This window comes from Cyprinodon tularosa, unplaced genomic scaffold, assembly GCF_016077235.1.
Source record: "Cyprinodon tularosa strain WSP-4 unplaced genomic scaffold, ASM1607723v1 ctg114, whole genome shotgun sequence".
Classification (NCBI taxonomy): Eukaryota; Metazoa; Chordata; class Actinopteri; order Cyprinodontiformes; family Cyprinodontidae; genus Cyprinodon; species Cyprinodon tularosa.
In genome coordinates this window covers 790,256-808,240 of record NW_024037937.1, presented here as the reverse complement: position 1 = coordinate 808,240, position 17,985 = coordinate 790,256, and the positions used below count along the sequence as shown (strand labels likewise).

The following is a 17,985-nucleotide window of genomic DNA, read 5'->3' as shown; positions in this document are numbered from 1 at the left end:
CAGGTCATTATGAGCCCCAGATATGGAGTTTTGATATTCCGTTGTATTTATAAATGTGACCTTTATTTTGAAGTCAGACAGGAAATAGAATTTGAGTCAAAATCGAAAAGTTTAGATTCTAGAACTTATTGTTCAAACCTGAATTGGATAATTAAAAAATGAATAAAGATGAATTAACACACAGTTTAAGATGGATCGAATGTTCATGGTTTCTGACTCACACAAATAGCTTTAAAAAATGCATTATCTTTATGAATAACCCAATGATCCAGATTTTTCTGAGACACAGTTTTGGATTATTGAAACAGAGTAAAAACAATAACAGAGGAAGAATGGGTTCTGCGTTTTCCCCAAAACATTACTGAAACCTTATCAGGATGGATGCCTCCTCCTCTGCTGTTTACTGCTGAGGCTGGTTAGACAGGATCGGCAGGAATATATGGATATATGCTGTAAACATGCCGACGGTTTGAACACATAACCACAGAGGAAGATACGTCTTCAGACACAAGCAGGTACAGATGACTTAAATTGGGGATTTTACACCTCTGACAGGCTAATTTATCACTTTGCTTTCTTTTAATATAAAAAATTTTCCAGGTAGAACTCTCTAGAATGAACAGGGGGCCAGGAGTGCCACCAGCAAGCCTTTTTCTAATAATCCCACTGACGGCGTTCTCTGCTGCCCTGAGGCAGATCCCTATAAGCCCTGCTGGCTCTGAACGGGGCCCTTGCTGTCAAACCATCTCGCTGTCAAATTCCATCTCTCAATTTTTGGCATTGATACCAAGAATTGCCTATAAAGCAAAGCCTAAAATGAAGGCATTTGCAATCAGAGCGCACAAAACAAGCCTGTTTGTGTCAGCTGTTTTTCTTTTTTTTTTTAAATAAAATAAAACTTATTGGCTTACAGACATCATGTTAAAGCTGAAAACAGCCGAATAATCCAGACCGCAATGCAAAGGCAAGGTTTTTTTTTTTCTATTTCTCCTTCAATCCCAGCCATCATGACCTGACGAATAAAGACCTTTTCAGCACTTAAATTGCATTTCTTTGACAGATTGTGGTTCTTTAGAATTGCTGTAATGGTCTAATATTCTTGGATGATCAGTTGTGTTTGATAGTGAATTACTTTATCTGAACATTTAATGGCTTTGATAATTTCAGCATTTGGCTCTTTGTCTTGTTGCCTTGGCCTGCGGGACTAAAAAGACTATCTTAGGTTATCATAATGGGGCTGGTATTGAAGAAAATGGCCTCATTTTATTTAACTATGAAAAATAAAGAAATAAATCTGAACATTTCCAAGGATGTCCAGGTTAGATTGTAAAAGCGAGGTGAGTTTTCCAAAAGGCAGATGATGAAAGTGACTTTGGTATGCTTAAACTAATAGATCTTTTACTCTTTTTTCTTCTTCTGCCTATATAATAATTTAGCGGCGTCAAACTGATGCTTTCACATTCTTTGTGTCGAGCAATTATGGTTCTGCATCTGTTAATGAGAAATATTTTGTGTATAATTTTTTTTAGTAAATTTATAGCAGCTGTGTGGTTTTAATGAAAGTTTCATTTCTTCATTTTTAAACATTTTTTAATGAAACCAACATTAAAAAAAGAGAAGCTGTTTTTTTCCTAAATTATAAAATATTATAGAATAATAGAGAACAGTTCCTTTTTCTAATTTATCACTTCCCACTAAGTTAAACATCAAGAAAATGGACAAGTGTATAAACAATTTTTTTTATTTTAATTTAGGGTTCAGAGTAGTTTGATACATTTTCTCATAAAGGTATTGATAAAGTGGCATTTGACAACGAATAATGATTTTTTTTTCATGTCATTTATGTTTTACGATTAAAAAATGCTGGAATTCGCAGTTTCATTATGTTGGGAAATAACTAAGGCAATCTGACACGTGTACCTTAAAGGAATAGTACACCCAAAACATGATTAGCCTTCATTTTCTACTCACCCCCATGCTGAACAACACTCTGCAGTACTTTTTTGATATCTCAAATGCATCTGGAGATCTGGGAGGCTTCTTGCGGTCTGCTGACATTCAAATAATGGAGGTCTATGGTGCCCGAGGCAGAAAGGTCCATAAAAGTCCACAAAAAACGTGCCAATATTCCTCCATACTGCTCGTCCAATGTATTCCAAGTGTCCTGAGTGGGTACCGTCCATAATTTACTCGAAACGAAGTCACTTAGAATGTTTTTAGAGCATAAACAGTAGTGTATAGGATTTCCTGAAAGCGCGCACATGCGCGTTCACGACGCTACGGAAGCCGGCAGACCAAACCAGATGAAAGTGCGCATTCAGCGTCTGCTCTGCCGATAATGCAAGCGTAGAAGAAGAAATGTGCTGTTTACCTGTGCAAAGAAAGAAACAACGAAAGAAAAATGTCTGAGGACTTCAGTGTTGAGGAAGAGCATGAGTTCTTTGCCGAGCTGAATGCGCACTTTCATCTGGTTTGGTCTGCCGCGGTTTCCGTAGACTCGTGAACTTGCAGGCGCACGCTTTCAGGAAATCCTATACACTACTGTTTATGCTCTAAAAACATTCTAAATAACTTTGTTTCGAGTAAATTCTGGATGCTACCCACTCAGGACACTTGGAATACATTGGACGAGCAGTATGGAGGAATATTGACACGTTTTTTGTGGACTTTTATGGACCTTTCTGTCTCGGGCGCCATAGACCTCCATTATTTGAATGTCAGCAGACAGCAAGAAGCCTCCCAGATCTCCAGATGCATTTGAGATATCAAAAAAGTACTCCAGAGTGTTGTTCAGCATGGGGGTGAGTAGAAAATGAAGGCTAATCATGTTTTGGGTGTACTATTCCTTTAAGACTTAAAATTAGGTTTATATAATAAGACAATAATCGCATCTTTAGGTTCCTGCAGTTCTCCTCCCCACCACTAGTGCCTCCAGCTGTTGCCTTCTGTAACTTCAGACTGGGACTTTAAATGTTTAATAAAGTAGTTTTTTGATCTAGTCAGACTCTCGTAGTATGGCGGTCTTGAGGGAAACTTTCACAGCTTTATAGAATAATATTTGCACAAAATATTGACCTAAAGATCAGAGCATATGAATCGAGCGGAGCGCCGCACAATTCCCACTCCCCGCTCAGGAGGATCTTCACTCATTCGCTTCGCTGCTCAGTTGCGCCAGGACGCTCCGCTCTAAATCCGCTCCTCACTCACCTTAATTTTTCCTGCCAATCTGACGAAATCGCACCACGCTCTGTCAAATTTTCAGGAGAAGGCCATTTCTGATATTGTAGTTATGCCATTATTGTATTTCATTTAATGATGTGACCGATGAATGTGTATGGACTTATTTAACAGTTAAATTATCGCACTCTTTCCCAGCTGTGAACGTAACACCATACTCCATTCATGTTGCCCCGCATTTCCGATTTAATTATTGATTTATTTTACAAAACTACATTAAAAAAGGTCACTTTGCATCCCATTTCAAATGAGATAATAGTGTATAATGCATGTATGCGATCCATTTTCAAAAACAGGTTCTTAGCACAACAATCACTTTATGTGAACCCACTCTGTATTGTTAAGTATAGTTAGTGTATGTCTTATGATATTCTATCCCAGGGATCCAGGTGGAACAAGGGTCCCAGCGTTCTCGCGCACCTTGCTCTGCTAGCTGGTCCGAATTCACAAGTTGTTTTCCTCAATGGCAGTCATACAAACAAAACAAGCCAGTAAGGTACCAAACAGGAAATATGCGTACTGTAGAGTGGATATATACTTGACCAATCAGAGGTCTGCGGCAATGTCTGAGGTCACCTACAATTTTGGAGAGGTGCAGCAGAGCGTCTGCAGAAGGGGCGGGGCACATTGGCATTCACTGCGACACACAGACGACCTGGTTTCAGAGTATAAATCAGCCTTAACCCCACTACTCTGTGTTGCAGTGTTTTTTTTTTTTTTTTTATTAAAGACAAGGAGTTTCTCGGTGATTAAGCAGTTTACTTCCTGAATGAGAACATATCCTGGTTCAAATCAGTGCAACAGCTCAGCTTCACTCAGCACACTCTGGTGCAGCTTTCACAGACTGGCTGTACAGTAGAACGTTAATAATTTCAATATACAATGAATAATACAATAATGAATTATGTACCTGAATGAGAGCATATCGGGGTTCAAAACAGTTAGCACACTGCAACAGAGCGCTATGTTAGCTTTTAACTTAGCACATGAACTGTTTTACAATATTAACAAAAGGTACAAGAATCGGTGCCAGGCACACGTCTGCTAAAATCGTTTTTCAAAATATCTGTGCAAATGTTGACAGAACCCATATTTATGTTATGACAGATATTGATATGGGTGGATCCTTCCTTGTTTATGTCACCTAAATATTGCCCAGAGATAATAAATATCAGATTCCCTCTTCACCAGCCGTATTAGTAATCTTATATCCTCCCCTATCCAAACTGGTATGGCAGTCTGACTGGTTTGGCTCCATTTCCACCTTGATCTAACAGTACACCCTTGTTTGTTTTCCTTTAAGTTGTGTTTTTTTCACCCATGTGTTGCCTGAGGACCAGCGTGCTCACCGGTGTAACTGTCACTCTGCAGAAACCGACCTGCATATTTTGCTTTAGCTCCTCTCTGCTTAAAGAATACTTTAAAAAACATATGTAATTTGTGTCTTAAAGTTTTTACATAGATTTAACAAATCTCTTTCTGTTCTTGTAGCTGAGTGTCCATGAAATGACTTGCTCGCCCAGACTGGTTGTGTTTTTTTTTTTTTCTTAAATCCCCAATTTTAATAAAAATTTCTTGAGTGATCAGTTTCACCATGATGATGCCGAGTGGGTCCATGTCTGTATTGCTCAACAGAACTTTTATTTCTTCCACTCATTTGGTAAATGCCTTTGAACAGAAGGTCTCAGCTGAAACCCTTCCAGGTAGAACCTGAGCACCTGTCTGCTTGTGAATCTCAAGGTTAAGTAAAACATAAAGGCTCCCTCAATCTGCTATAATTATCTCCTAAAGATCTACAGTCGGTAGTTGTCGTCTCAGCCTCGTCTTCTGGGACGGATGGAACAATCTGCTCAGGGTGGATGTAAAGACCAGGGGTCATGGTAGGGAGCATCTCACTGTTCTGCACTCTTAGCACACACTTGGTAAGAACAGCGAGTGCTAAAGTTTGACAGGCTTTTTTCTCCCCACATTAGCTTCAAAAATAGATTTTATTTATTTCTTGTTGCACACAGCTTAAGGAGACTTTGACAGTTGCTCAAATGAATAGGATCTGGAATGCTGAAGATGCATAAGAAGCTCTGCAGTGTTTTTGTGAGTGTTTTGTTAAGCGAACCTTGTGCTAAAAGGTTCTCCGAAGCACAGATGTGTTCCCTAGACGGTTTGCTGCTCAGTCGCTGTGACTTTATAGAGGGAAAATTGTTAAGAACCCTTAAGGGAAACTACAGGTGCATTGAATTTATGCAATAGTCCACAATAGGAAGCAGCTAACAGTATTTTAGAGGGTTCCTTCCTATTATTACACAACAGATCTCTTTGTCAAAATTCCTTATAACTACGGTAGACATTTTAGTTTTTCTTTTTGCCTTTCCTTGAAGAATATCTATGTGCATAATTAAGGCATAATTCATTTTAAGCTTATTTAGACATAAAGTTCAGTAAATAAAAAAGGAAACGTCATCTCTGTGCTAATGCCAGTGGTTTAGGAGGCTGCAGAATCAGCTTTCTGGCCCGCTGTGTCTGACGGCGTGTCTGCAGAAAGCAGCTTGTTTGAAAATAGAGAGCTTCCTCAACTTCCAGAACTTGCTTCTTAAAATTAAAACAGCAAAAGAAAGTAAAGGAAAGTTAAGGAAAGACCTAGTTGTCGGTTGAGCGTCCTCAAAATATTGTTTTCAACTCTGGTGGGGAGTACAACAAACCAAAAGTGGCGCCCACCAGTAATTATGATGCGAGTACAAAGAAATGTTTTTTTTTCCCTTTCCAAAGGGAGAAGGGATGTGTAGGTGTATTAATTCCTATTCCTTCCTGCTTCCTAGACTTGGAAGTTCAGATTTAGAAAAATGGCCCACCCTCCTCCCTTGAAAGAAAAGCGGAAAAAAGCCCCAAAAAACAAGAACTGTCAAATTGAGTGATGCCAATCGTGCAAAGCATCTGTGTTCCCACTGCTGCTCCCTGTAGTATATGCCACACTATAGCAATGTGGGAAATTGACACTGTCAATTTATCAGAACAAAAGCTTTCCTCAGCAAGAGGAATGCACATCTTAGGGCCCTGGAGACAGCCAACCCCCCCCCCCCCCCCCCCCCCCCCCCCCCCCCCACCCCCACCCCCCCTTACCTGCATCTAAACAGAATGTAGGACATTCACAACACCAGAAATAGAAATTTCACTCACAATTATCATTTTTTGAATTTATCCCCTGCAGTCAAAACTTGGCATTTCACTTTAGGAGGCAGAGCTGCACTTTAATGTCAACTTTCTTTAAGTAAACAACTGAAACATCGACGGATTCAAGCAGCTGCTACAACCCCTGATATTGAGCCAGATCATTGAGATATAAATATATATATTATTTTATTTTATTTTATTTTCTAGAAATGATCATTCATTTGTCATAGGTATTAATTATGTTATGCTTCTTTCCAGGTGACTGATCCTGTGATCCTGACCTGTAGTCTTGGTATTTAGGTAAGTCTTTCAAATGATTTGTTTTCTCTTTTCACAAGACATGAAAGAAATTTGATCTTTATAAGCTTAATTAATCCTTTTTGATTATAAAGAGTTTCTTTTTACAATAAGAGTTCATTTACCTGTAGCAAAAATATTAAATATGATCAGAAACTTGTTTTAGTTAAGTAAATCGATCCTCTGTGGTGAAGGCTAAATAGCTAATCTGTAGGAGTGTAGCCTTCTACTTTTATATATTCCATCTCTTTGTTTGGATAGCTGGGACCCTTTTTCCACCCGGATCCCTGCTCTTTTTCACCCTTATGTGCATTCCCTCAGTTTCAGTTACTACACATTCAGTTTGGACCTAGGAACCTTCTGCAAGCTCTTGTTTCCATTACAACGGGTTCCTAACTCTGTATTTTATCACTGACGTTTTTAAATGTTGTAAGAGATGTGCAATATACCCTCATATCTATATATATATATATATATATATATATATATATATATATATATATATATATATATATATATATATATATATATATATATATATATATATATAAATTTCGTTGTAAATGAAAGTTTTAGATTTCTGGTTTAGTCTTATACATTTTCATATCTTAAAAAAAAAAATCAGAATTCCAGATTACAATAACATACAATCCAAAGTTTAGCAAACCTAAAACTTAAATGATTGAATTTGAAGTCCCAAACTTTGGCCAGTTCTCCTGTTTTTTTGTTTGTTTTTTTTACCAGGGTTTGCAGTTTCTTTTCTATCCATGCTGGTTATCGTGAATGCCTACAGATGCTCTTTGATCTAGTTAGCATTACAAAAGCCAAATAAAACTGTTCCCCTTTTTTAAAATATAGTGAATATTTATAATAATACGCTTAAAAAGGCCCAGGTTTAAGGTTAATCCCTTTTGTTTTTTCTTCTTATTTTCTTTATTTCATATGATGGAAAAGTGAATAAATCCCAAAAAGTTTTTAAAGCTAACTGTCCCAGGAACACCAGGAGGCTGATGTTTAATAATTTAATAACTGTTTTAAAACAGTAATTATAGTGCTGCAAACATAAAATGTTACTGATAAATAAAATTCCTGTTACAACAAAAAAAAACTGCCTTTTAGCTTCCTATTAGTATGGCTTTATTTAATGAAAGGTTATGCCTCATTTTCTTTATCTATTGATTTGCAGAGTCTTTTCTGGGCAATAATTTAGATAAGCTGCATAAAATATGCAATGCTTTTGTTTTTTTATTGTGATAGAAACACACAGAAGTTGTTTTGGATGTAAATGCAGTTGTTAAAAGATCAGATCTTTGTCCAAACCCACTGCGTTATACTGAAGCCTTAACAGCACATGTGATAAATATCACTAAATAAAAATGCATCCAAGTCTGCTCGGAGGTGGCTGTGCTTAGCAAAGCATGTGCTGTAGTTAAATGCCAAAACGTTATGTTTTACATAAAACCAGATGGTAAGTGGCTCCCATGGGAGCCAGAGTGCTTCTTCTATGAATTTGAAAATGTTAAACAGGTGGTCAAAGAAGCTTATTCCCATCTGTAGCTCCTAATAACTGATACCCTTATTTGTGACCTTAAAGATGCATAAAACTCGCACTGTGTCCTGCTGCAACACAAACCTCCAGAGATGAAACATTTGCACTTTTCCTGTTGAAATAATGATTAAGTCCCGTTTTGCAAACTCTTAAAACTATGTGTAAGAAAGCTGACGGTTTATTGATTGACAGTAGAGCGTTTAAGTGGCCCTGAAACAAGCCGTCTGTTTTTGGTTGATAGCAGAGCTGCTTCCTAGACGGAACGTCAACTTCTCCGATCACACTTCCAGCTGAATCATTCCTTACCCACAGCTGCTCATAACTACACTGTTAGGAGAATGCTCTTTATTTTCTCTATTGATGTTTTCTTCAAAAGAGCCCATTTTTTACCTTCGCATTCTGTGATTCAATATCACCATAGAAACAAGGTCTGCATTTGCAGGAAGTTTGTGTGTAAGGGTCATCGGAAAGGACACTTTTACATGTTGAAAGAGTAAAGTGAAGCTGTCAAGGTCTTTTCCCTTCATGCTGTTGCTTCTTTAACCCGGCTGATAAAGGCAACCTTTCCAAGCTAACATATAGTGGCATAACATGAACCTTTTAAAGATAGATTTGACTTTGTATGTAAAGTCTGTTGTTATACTTTGAAGCAATACAAGACTGTTGTTAAGGTTGGCTGATAAGGACTTAAAGTCTTATCAGGACATTTTTCCATTTCAATCGTGATGACCATAAAAGTGATGATAAAACCGGTTTTAGTCCTAGATAAATACTGTAACTGTATGTCTGACTGCCTGCCACAGCAGTCAATGCCCCACAATCACAAATACTACTTGTTCTTTAAATCTGTGATTCCCAAGAAGGAGGAATAAAAGAAAAAAGAAGGAAAACATAAAAACATTATTTGGATAATTCATCCTTTTTTTGTTGTTTTTTTTTAAAGCATCATTTATTCTAATATATAATTTAGGTGATATATTAAAATTCTTATCATCATGGGAAATGTATAACTATAACTATAAACCAGGGGTGTGAAACCTTTGGCTCCAAAGCCTAAAGTCGCTCTTTGGACCATCTACATAGCTCCTGATAGTGGCTAAAACAACAAATAGCAAACTTAAGTTTTTTATATATGGTATAATAAGATACACTCGGGTTTGAAGCTTCAGCAGATTTCTAAGTTGAATTTTCCCAACATAATTATATTAAAAGAATATTCAGTACAAACAATAGTTTTCCACAAATATTACCTTGCTATAGAAAAAAATCCATGCATTTTATATTTTTCCTTTTAAAAAACACAAATAGCAACAGATTTTCCTACAGCAGTAGTTTAACTGAAATAAAAAGTTGTGCTTTGTAAAATCTGCAGCTCTAATCTCCTTTTTTTGTTTGGAAAAAATGCCTCTTAAAGGTTGCAAACCTCTCCTATAAACAAAAGGATAGCTGTTGTAGGTAGTGGAGTGAAGAAGGTAAGTGGGAGCTGGAAAACGAAAAGGAAACATCCCACCCCTACTAAAGATGAAGGATTTCTTTTTAAGGCCGATGCAGATTATTTTCACATCAGTCTAACTGATCTGCTTTTTTAATTCTAACTTTTTATTCTAACTTTATTTTTCTTCACTACGGGGGGCAATACTTTTGGCTTTTATTGATTTTTCTTCCTCCATTTAAATGATGTAAAAGACACAACAATAACATTTGCTTCACATTTATCAATGTAAACAACAGAAAATAAATTTATCTGTGCTTATGATAAGGTTTAGCAAAATTTAGACGTCTTAAACGGTGCTAATAAATAAATGTTATAATATCTGTAATAAGCCATGTGTTACTATGTTAACATATTAACATCAAAACTATATCATATATTTTTCTATATAAACATCATGATACTATAAATACTAGGACCTAATGAAAGCAAACATACGGAAGAGGATTAGGGCCACTGGAAAAAAAAAAAAGTTTACTGATTTTTACATTTTATTTCAAGTCAGAATTCTGACTTTTTTCTCAGAATTCTGACAGATACCAAACATGTTAGCATCAAGCCATAGCCATGTCTGTTTTAGAAACTAGCTCTCTTGTTATAATGACCTTCTGCTCCTCCATTAATGAGGGGACCCCTCTGGCACGTAAAAAGTTGCCTAATTCCGTCATTTTCCACCAATGTGTCACTGGCCCTCTCAAACAACTCACATCTTTGTCAGTGAAGCTGAGTGCTCCACATCTCTTCCTTCATGGTGCCCATCTACATGAAGATCCAAAATTCTGAGATTAAAGTCAGAATTCTGAGAAAAAAGTCAGAATTCTGACTTTTTCCCCCATGTTAAACTGAAATAAAATTTAAAAATCAGTTAACTTTTTTTTTTTTTTCAGTGGCCCTAATCCTCTTCCGTACAAACACATTATCTAAATCTGTGCAGATTCTGATTGTTTTTTGTTTTATCCTAAAAACTAAATTGGAAAAAATGCTCCATAATTACTTGTTGTTTGCAGCATTTGTTAGAAGAAGGATTAAATTATTAAAGCATGTTTTAATATTCACTGTTTGATGGCGCTCTCTGTTGCAGAGGTTAAATATTTCCAGCCTGTATTAAACCCAAAGCTGACCAGTGTAGACCCGATTTCACCAGCCTGCTACGGTGGTGTTAACGTAACTTACCAAGGATGGTTCATGGATCCTAACTGTGTTTGTTTGGATTACTGGCTCACGGTTCATCTGTTGAGGCCAGATTCTTGAAGCACGCATCAAATTGGCGGATGACTAGCGAGGCTGGCTGCCAGCTGAATACTAAGAACAGTTTAGCTTCACAGTGGAGTTTCAAATGCTTAACTCTTTGCTGGGTTGACTGTTGCTGTAGCCAAGGGGGTCCTTGGCTCTTCTGATGACGAGACTTTATTTACATGGATAAATCCTCTAATATTTGCTGGACTGCAGCAAAAAAAAAAGAAAAGGAAATAACGGCTCTCACAGAAGCAGAGTTTTTAGTCTCTAAATGCATTTAAATGTCAGGCAACAGAAAATACTTCTTGGTTTGTGTTTTTTCTTTTCTTCAAATCTTTTGCAGGTTTCTTAACATGCCATCTTTTGCTTTTATCTGTTCACACTAAAAGCTAGCGTCTATCTCTTAGATAGGTGAAAGCTCACAGTCTTGTTTCTTCTAGAATGTGCTCACAGCCAACATCCCAAACATCCGCTGAGAGGTCGCTCTCTTTCATACCTTCTGCTACAAAATCACCAAAAAGACTGAATTGTTTTTAATTATGCAAACTCTGTCGACTTTTCAGATCTAAGGTTGTTGCTTATATTTATTTATATGCTTAGCAGCTTTTTTTTGTTTATAATAGCACAGAATTGTGTTATTATATTTTTTTTTCTAAAGAAAAAATATTTTTCTGCTTATTTCTCATAGCCCCAGAGGAAATGATTTGGTAAATCATTAGCTATTATGTAACCATGCTTTCCCTGTGTCTGCCATCTCAAACCTTAACGGGTTTTTCCTCATTCTTTTCACAATCGTTCCAGTTGGCATCTGCGTTATATCAGGTGAAAAAAAAAACATTAATAGATTAAAAAAAGAAGTTTGATTTCAATCCTACACTCAGAAAACTTTGATGAAAACAAACTGAATATAATCAAACAGTTTTATATTAATATAGTTATTAAATATTGCTATTAATAAATATTTCTATTGTTATATTAAGTTTTTTAGGTTATGCTTAAATAATATGCAAATAGTTGAGTTAAATCAAAATGTTTTAAATGTATGTTACAAAAAACACAAGGCAATATAATTGCCATCCATCCATCCATCCATCCATCCATCCATCCATCCATCCATCCATCCATCCATCCATCCATCCATCCATCCATCCATCCATCCATCCATCCATCCATCCATCCATCCATCCATCCATTTTCTAGCACGCTTATCCCAAGTGGGGTGCTGGTGCCTATCTCCAGCAGTCAATGGGCGAGAGGCGGGGTCCACCCTGGAGAGGTCGCCAGTCCATCACAGGGCGACACAGAGACACACAGGACAAACAACCATTCACGAACACACTCACACCTAAGGGAACTGCAGTTAAGCCAATTAACCTAACAGTCATATTTTTGGACTGTGGGAGGAAGCCGGAGTACCCGGAGAGAACCCACGCATGCTCAGGGAGAACATGCAAACTCCATGCAGAAAGAACCCAGAACCTTCTTGCTGCAAGGCAGCAGTGCTACCCACTGCACCACTGAGCAGCCCTGAGCTTTAGTCTATCAATGACATACTTACAAGATATGGGTTTACAGTGAATTTAGAAAAAAATGCTAATTCAATTCATTTTATTTCTATAGCACCAATTCACATCACCTGTCATCTCAAAGCACTTTACAGTTCACCAGGTCATCCAGTCAAATGGATTCAAAGTTTTCTATCTAAGGAAAACCAGTTGATTGCATTGACTGGTTTAAACTGGTATAAACATCTATATGTGAAATATTTATTATATAAATGCTTTCATACTTCTTACCTTTAATGAATAGCAGCTGATTTCAGCTGTTTCTCAGCTGTCTCTGGCTTCAGGGTCTCTGAGGCGCAGTTTCTGGGGTGTGAGGTGCGCATCGACGAAATCCAAACACTTCCTTTTGTTTAGAACTGACAGAGTTTTTTTATATTATATATATTATATATATTATATATTATTATATTTTTTATATTAGTTGACCTTACTCAGTAAATGTCACCTGATATTGTTTATACAGAAACACATAAGATAAATAGTTTTGGCTACTAGTATTCACTTTGTATATTTCAATTTAGCTCAGTCACTTTTTTAAAGTGTAAATAAAACCATGAAACTAACCCAACTAAAGCGACTTACATTAAAGTACAATTACCTCCTTACCCATTGAACGACTTGTACCACCTTTGGCTACAACAACGGACTTCAAGCACGCAGTTGGTGGCAATGAGTCCTTCTGGTTTCTGTGGTACAATTCAGCCACTTTTTGCAGGACTGGTTTAACTCTGCCACATTGGAAGGTTTTTCAAGCATTTATAGTTTCTTTAAATTCCACTTAGTTGGATTGAATGGAGACTTTGAGACTTCTTTCCTTTCAGCCAGTCGTCGGTGGACATGCTTGTGTGCTTTAGATAGATAGTATGCTCCAGAATCCATGAACGCTGATGGCTGGACATTTTCTCCAACTGGTCATTGAGGTCCTAAAGTAGCTAATGGGTCCCCACACCATCATTTTACCTCTGCCATGTTTGCTTGTTGGTATTTACTTCTTCACCGACAGTTTGGAAAGTTTCCACTGTTGTTTAACCAATCAAAGAACCTTTTTCAAAAATATTGGGTAGAGAAAAAATGTGATTATGTTCTTATGAGTAATTCTTAACAAAATACATGAAATATATATTTGATTTCCTGGTGTAGAATAACATGAGGTACTACATGAAATTACTTTCATTCATGATAAACTGGGGAACAGGACGATCTACAGCTAAGCTGAGAACCTCTTAACAAGGAAAGTGAAGAGTAGAAAACAAGTAAATAAGACACATTTAAGATGGTAAGATTAGATTAAAGCGACCCCACAGTGATTAAGAAGGCTGACATAGATACCCCGGCTAGATTTCTCAACCGACCAGTGAGCTGGTTTGGATTACTTCTAAACAGCTGGAACAAATAAACAGCAGAAGCCATCAGTCAATTAAGCATAAATCCTCCTTAAAAACAACTACTTGAACTTCGCTTTGCAAATAATCTGCTTTGGGTGTCACTTAGGGTCAAAGTGCTGCAGAGTGAGCAGTAGAGAAGATTAAGGAAGAGTCCAAACAAGTAGGCATGAGGGCAGAGGCCCAAAGCCTTTAAATGAAGCCCAACTCCTGCTGCACAGATGCTTCTGGCCAAGCTGGATCCCAACACTCTGTATTTCTCCAAGAGAATCAAAAACATCTGATTTCTTCCAGAACTGATTCATTAGAGCCCAAGTTGGTTGAGTTTAGAGATTTACGCACAGTGTTTATTTACTCTGATGTTCTGGTACACTTAACCATAAACACATTTGTTGTGGAGCGTTTGATGAGGTGATGCATGAACCCAAACCCATGAAGTGTTAGTGTGTTGAGGCTCAGAATGACGGTGACATTGTACTACCAATATTCATGTCTTGATCGGGACATTTAAAAGAAAAAAATACGGATGCATTTCTTATAAAACCAGCAACCTCCTGATCCTGGATCAGGGATTATTGACATTATATTAACTAGAACTTTTAAAGCATATTGGTTTTATTGTTCTTGAATAGCAGATAGGTCCCTTTAACTACTTGGAGGAGACTTTAAATAATTGTCAGATGCTGGATTTCTCAAAAACACTGATGGATGTTTTCAGGTAGGAGTGGTACCAAGGTAACCCGAGGTTCTAAAATACTCGTTATACTATTTTTTAAGTTTTTTACCAGAGCAATTAGTTTTGTTGGGCTGTATTGAGCTTTATAGATAAAAGGAAGTGAAGTGTATAGTGTTCTATGTATGTGTCAATAGAAATTGGAATGAAAGGTACAAATTAATTAATTCAATAATCTTGATAAGTGAGCTTATTGATCTTCCAATGCTTTATTGATAAGCGGCTATTTCTTTAGAAGCTGTTTTCTCTTTTATTAAGAGGATCTTCCTGTTTACATTAGGGCCGAAATATCTTTCTACAATATTCTGAATTTAAAAAAACTACTACATCTGTTTATTTGAGCAATTTATTGTGCCGGCTGTATTAAATACTGATTAACTAAAGAAAAAAAAAGGTTTCCCAACACATTTTTAAATTAGACATATTTAGAAAATCTCTCAAAACAGGCAAATGTTGGATAAAGTGTTGGGCTCAATAAAAAAAAGATTAATTATATACTTGAAACACTACTGACTTCCAATGTACAGAAATATAAAACTACTTACTACTGTAAAACTGAGAGCATATAGAGAGGCTCCGAATAGGTATGATGAACATACTTTTTTTTACTTCTGTCTGTGTGCTTTACACAAATTTGAATAATTTTCCACGTTTGACTTGTACAGATCGTGAAAAGTAAAAAAAACAAACATTGGTGCATTCTAAAAAGCATATATAAAGCCCCACTTAACGAGTCTGTGCATCATCTCAAACCAGAACAGATAGAAGATGTTCATATGCCCATATTAAAAACATAATGAGATCTACGTCTAAAGAGAAGAAAAACACAGCAATAAACGCCGTGGGACGCCTATGTGCTGACTGAGGGAAAGAGGTGATTCTCAGAGACAAATTTTTACTGTTTTTCATAAATAGATGAGAGTTACGCTGCACTTACCTGCTCGGTCGGCCCCTCTTTTTGTTTTCTTTAGAGGCTCAAAGAGTATCAATATTCGAGTATATCCGTTTTTACTCCTTAAGTTATTTTTTTTTCAAGAAGATTGAAAAAACTGGGCTTTCTGTCCCTCCAAGGCTCAAAGAGGATCACTAGTTTATCTGTTTGATGGATAAATTAGTGACTACTAAACATGGATAAAGTATTATTTTTTAATGTTTGATTCTTTGTTTTTGCACCAGTCTCTACTGCTTACTATATATGCCATGTGCGACTCCAGAAATGATTCTTTCCCCAGCGATTAACAGATTTATTGTATTTTCCCCCAAAGCGGACGTGTTTTATTTTGTTACAGTGTCTCTCTTTCTGTCAGACCCATTAAATTTTCACTAAATTGCTGCCTACTTCGACTAAAGACCTGACTAAAATCGTCCTATGCAAGCCCTGTTGCGTAAAATTGTGTCAGATGTGATCATCCCCATTGACTTTCAATGAGGGCGAAACGCCACAAACTCATCCGACACGATTTTCGGTCAGATTGGTCGCAAAATAAGATTCGGTGTGTTCTGGCCTTTAGATTTACCTTCAACCTGGCAAATCATTCCCTCCAAAATTTCCTCAGACTATCCCTCTACTCAGCCCAAACACAACCTGTTGAATTTTAACCATATTTTGGACAACTAAATGATGGTATTTCACACAAAGTAATGCAGTTTTCCAAATCAATATTTTAGGCTACTGGAAGTAAGTTGTTGTGTTTTTTGAATACTCTCCCACAAGAGTTGAGAAAGTTACAGTAAGCTCAGAATGAGGAAACTCTGACTAGTTGTGACAGACGGAAGTCTTAGGCCATAAACCCCTCATTGATATGTATCTGCAGCCGACACTGTACAGTCCAGCACTGGCTGATATAATGAAGGAAAAGGAAACAGCACTGTGGTAGCCAACCCTTTGGGTCTATTCCTCTACACAAGTGGAGTAATACCTACAAGTCCTGAGAAAGGGGAAAGTACTTTGTTTTTGTCTGTGTCTTTCTCTGGGCCAAGCTCCCATTTAAGTGCACACAATTGCGACGCAAAATCTCCGTCTGCTGCAATTGCTTAAATGGCAGCTCAAGCATTTGATAAAGCTTTGATGAATTTGTCTCAAGCCTAGACTCATTCATCTGTGCCACGTTAAGGAGATTCCTGGGCAAAGTCATCTGTATTCAGTAAACAAAGTGTTATTGATGAGTTGATTCTTTGTGGCTTTGGCAGTGAGGGACTTCAGAGAGAGGATTACGTCCTCCAGCCAGAACCCAATAGTAGTTTGAATAAGGGGATAGATGTGCGGCGCTCATTGTAGCAAGAGAGGATAATCTGTGTTCAACATTTCAACAACAGCTCAATACGTGTGTTATGAAAAGGTTTAACAATCTCAGACTTGTCTTGGTGGAAAATATGTCTCAGAAAGTTTAATCCACAAGTTTTACGAGTCTACTTGAGAATCCCACTGGGCTAATTCTGTGGGTTTTATGAGGCGTGATGCTTTTTGATAACAACCTCCAAAATGATGTAACCAACTTTCTAAAGGGTTCATCTTGTGAAGAACCTAAATGATTTACTGAGGGATAGAGGAAAGGTATTGCTAGTGCACCATATGGCAGAGGCTGGAAGAAGTCCAGAAATCTGTTAATCCACCACTGGTACAGTAGAGGGATTATACCGTATGTGACTTTCCTCTGTTTTTACATCTCTCCTTGCTGTCGCCCGTCCACAGTTGATTTTAAACCTGTTGTTATTCAGCTAGGAGAGATTTCGCATGGTGCATGTTATTTACAACTGCGTGATAAGTCCTGATAAGTCGGCCTGTTGAAGCCACAAAAGGAAGGCAGCTGAGGAGCAGATGTTGGAACGGGCCTTTTTCACTCATATTTTTACATCTTCCTCTTAGGAAACAGAAAGGATATAACCACTGATTCAAATAGAGAATATTTGTATTTATAAGTAAATTGAGAATAATTATTAATAAAGATGAATCAAATAGCAGGAGGTCATATTTGGATAATTTTTTTTCCTGGATCAGCTCTGACCCTTTGATTTAAAAAGCTTTGCGTTACTGGGGATTACTTTATAAAATATTCATTTATTGCAGGCTTCAGACTACCTTTATCAAAGTACAGCGTATGAAGCATGTTCTGCCCTTTTTGTTCTTCCTTGAATAAATAGAATTGGCTTGGGCAGTTCTATATGATGAGCAACAGGGGCCAATGCCCCTGTTTAAATGGTGTTGTCCCCTCTTATGAACCGTTTACTGAAGACATGATAATAAATCATTGGCAAAGCAACAGTAATTAATTGATTCGTTATGGCTGGTACAATTTCATTTTGTACATATGAAGGGATCCATGACAACT

The 17,985-nt window shown here is 37.2% G+C and overlaps 1 long non-coding RNA gene across 1 annotated transcript in view; it reads left to right on the top strand.

Moving 5' to 3' along the window:
• LOC119795844 overlaps positions 1-6,712 on the top strand; it is a 30,176-nt gene extending 23,464 nt beyond the window's left edge. Inside the window, exon 3 of the long non-coding RNA XR_005282380.1 lies at positions 6,661-6,712. This is a non-coding gene — a long non-coding RNA (uncharacterized LOC119795844). The remainder of the gene's footprint in view (positions 1-6,660) is intronic.
• The last annotated feature ends 11,273 nt before the right edge of the window (positions 6,713-17,985 follow it).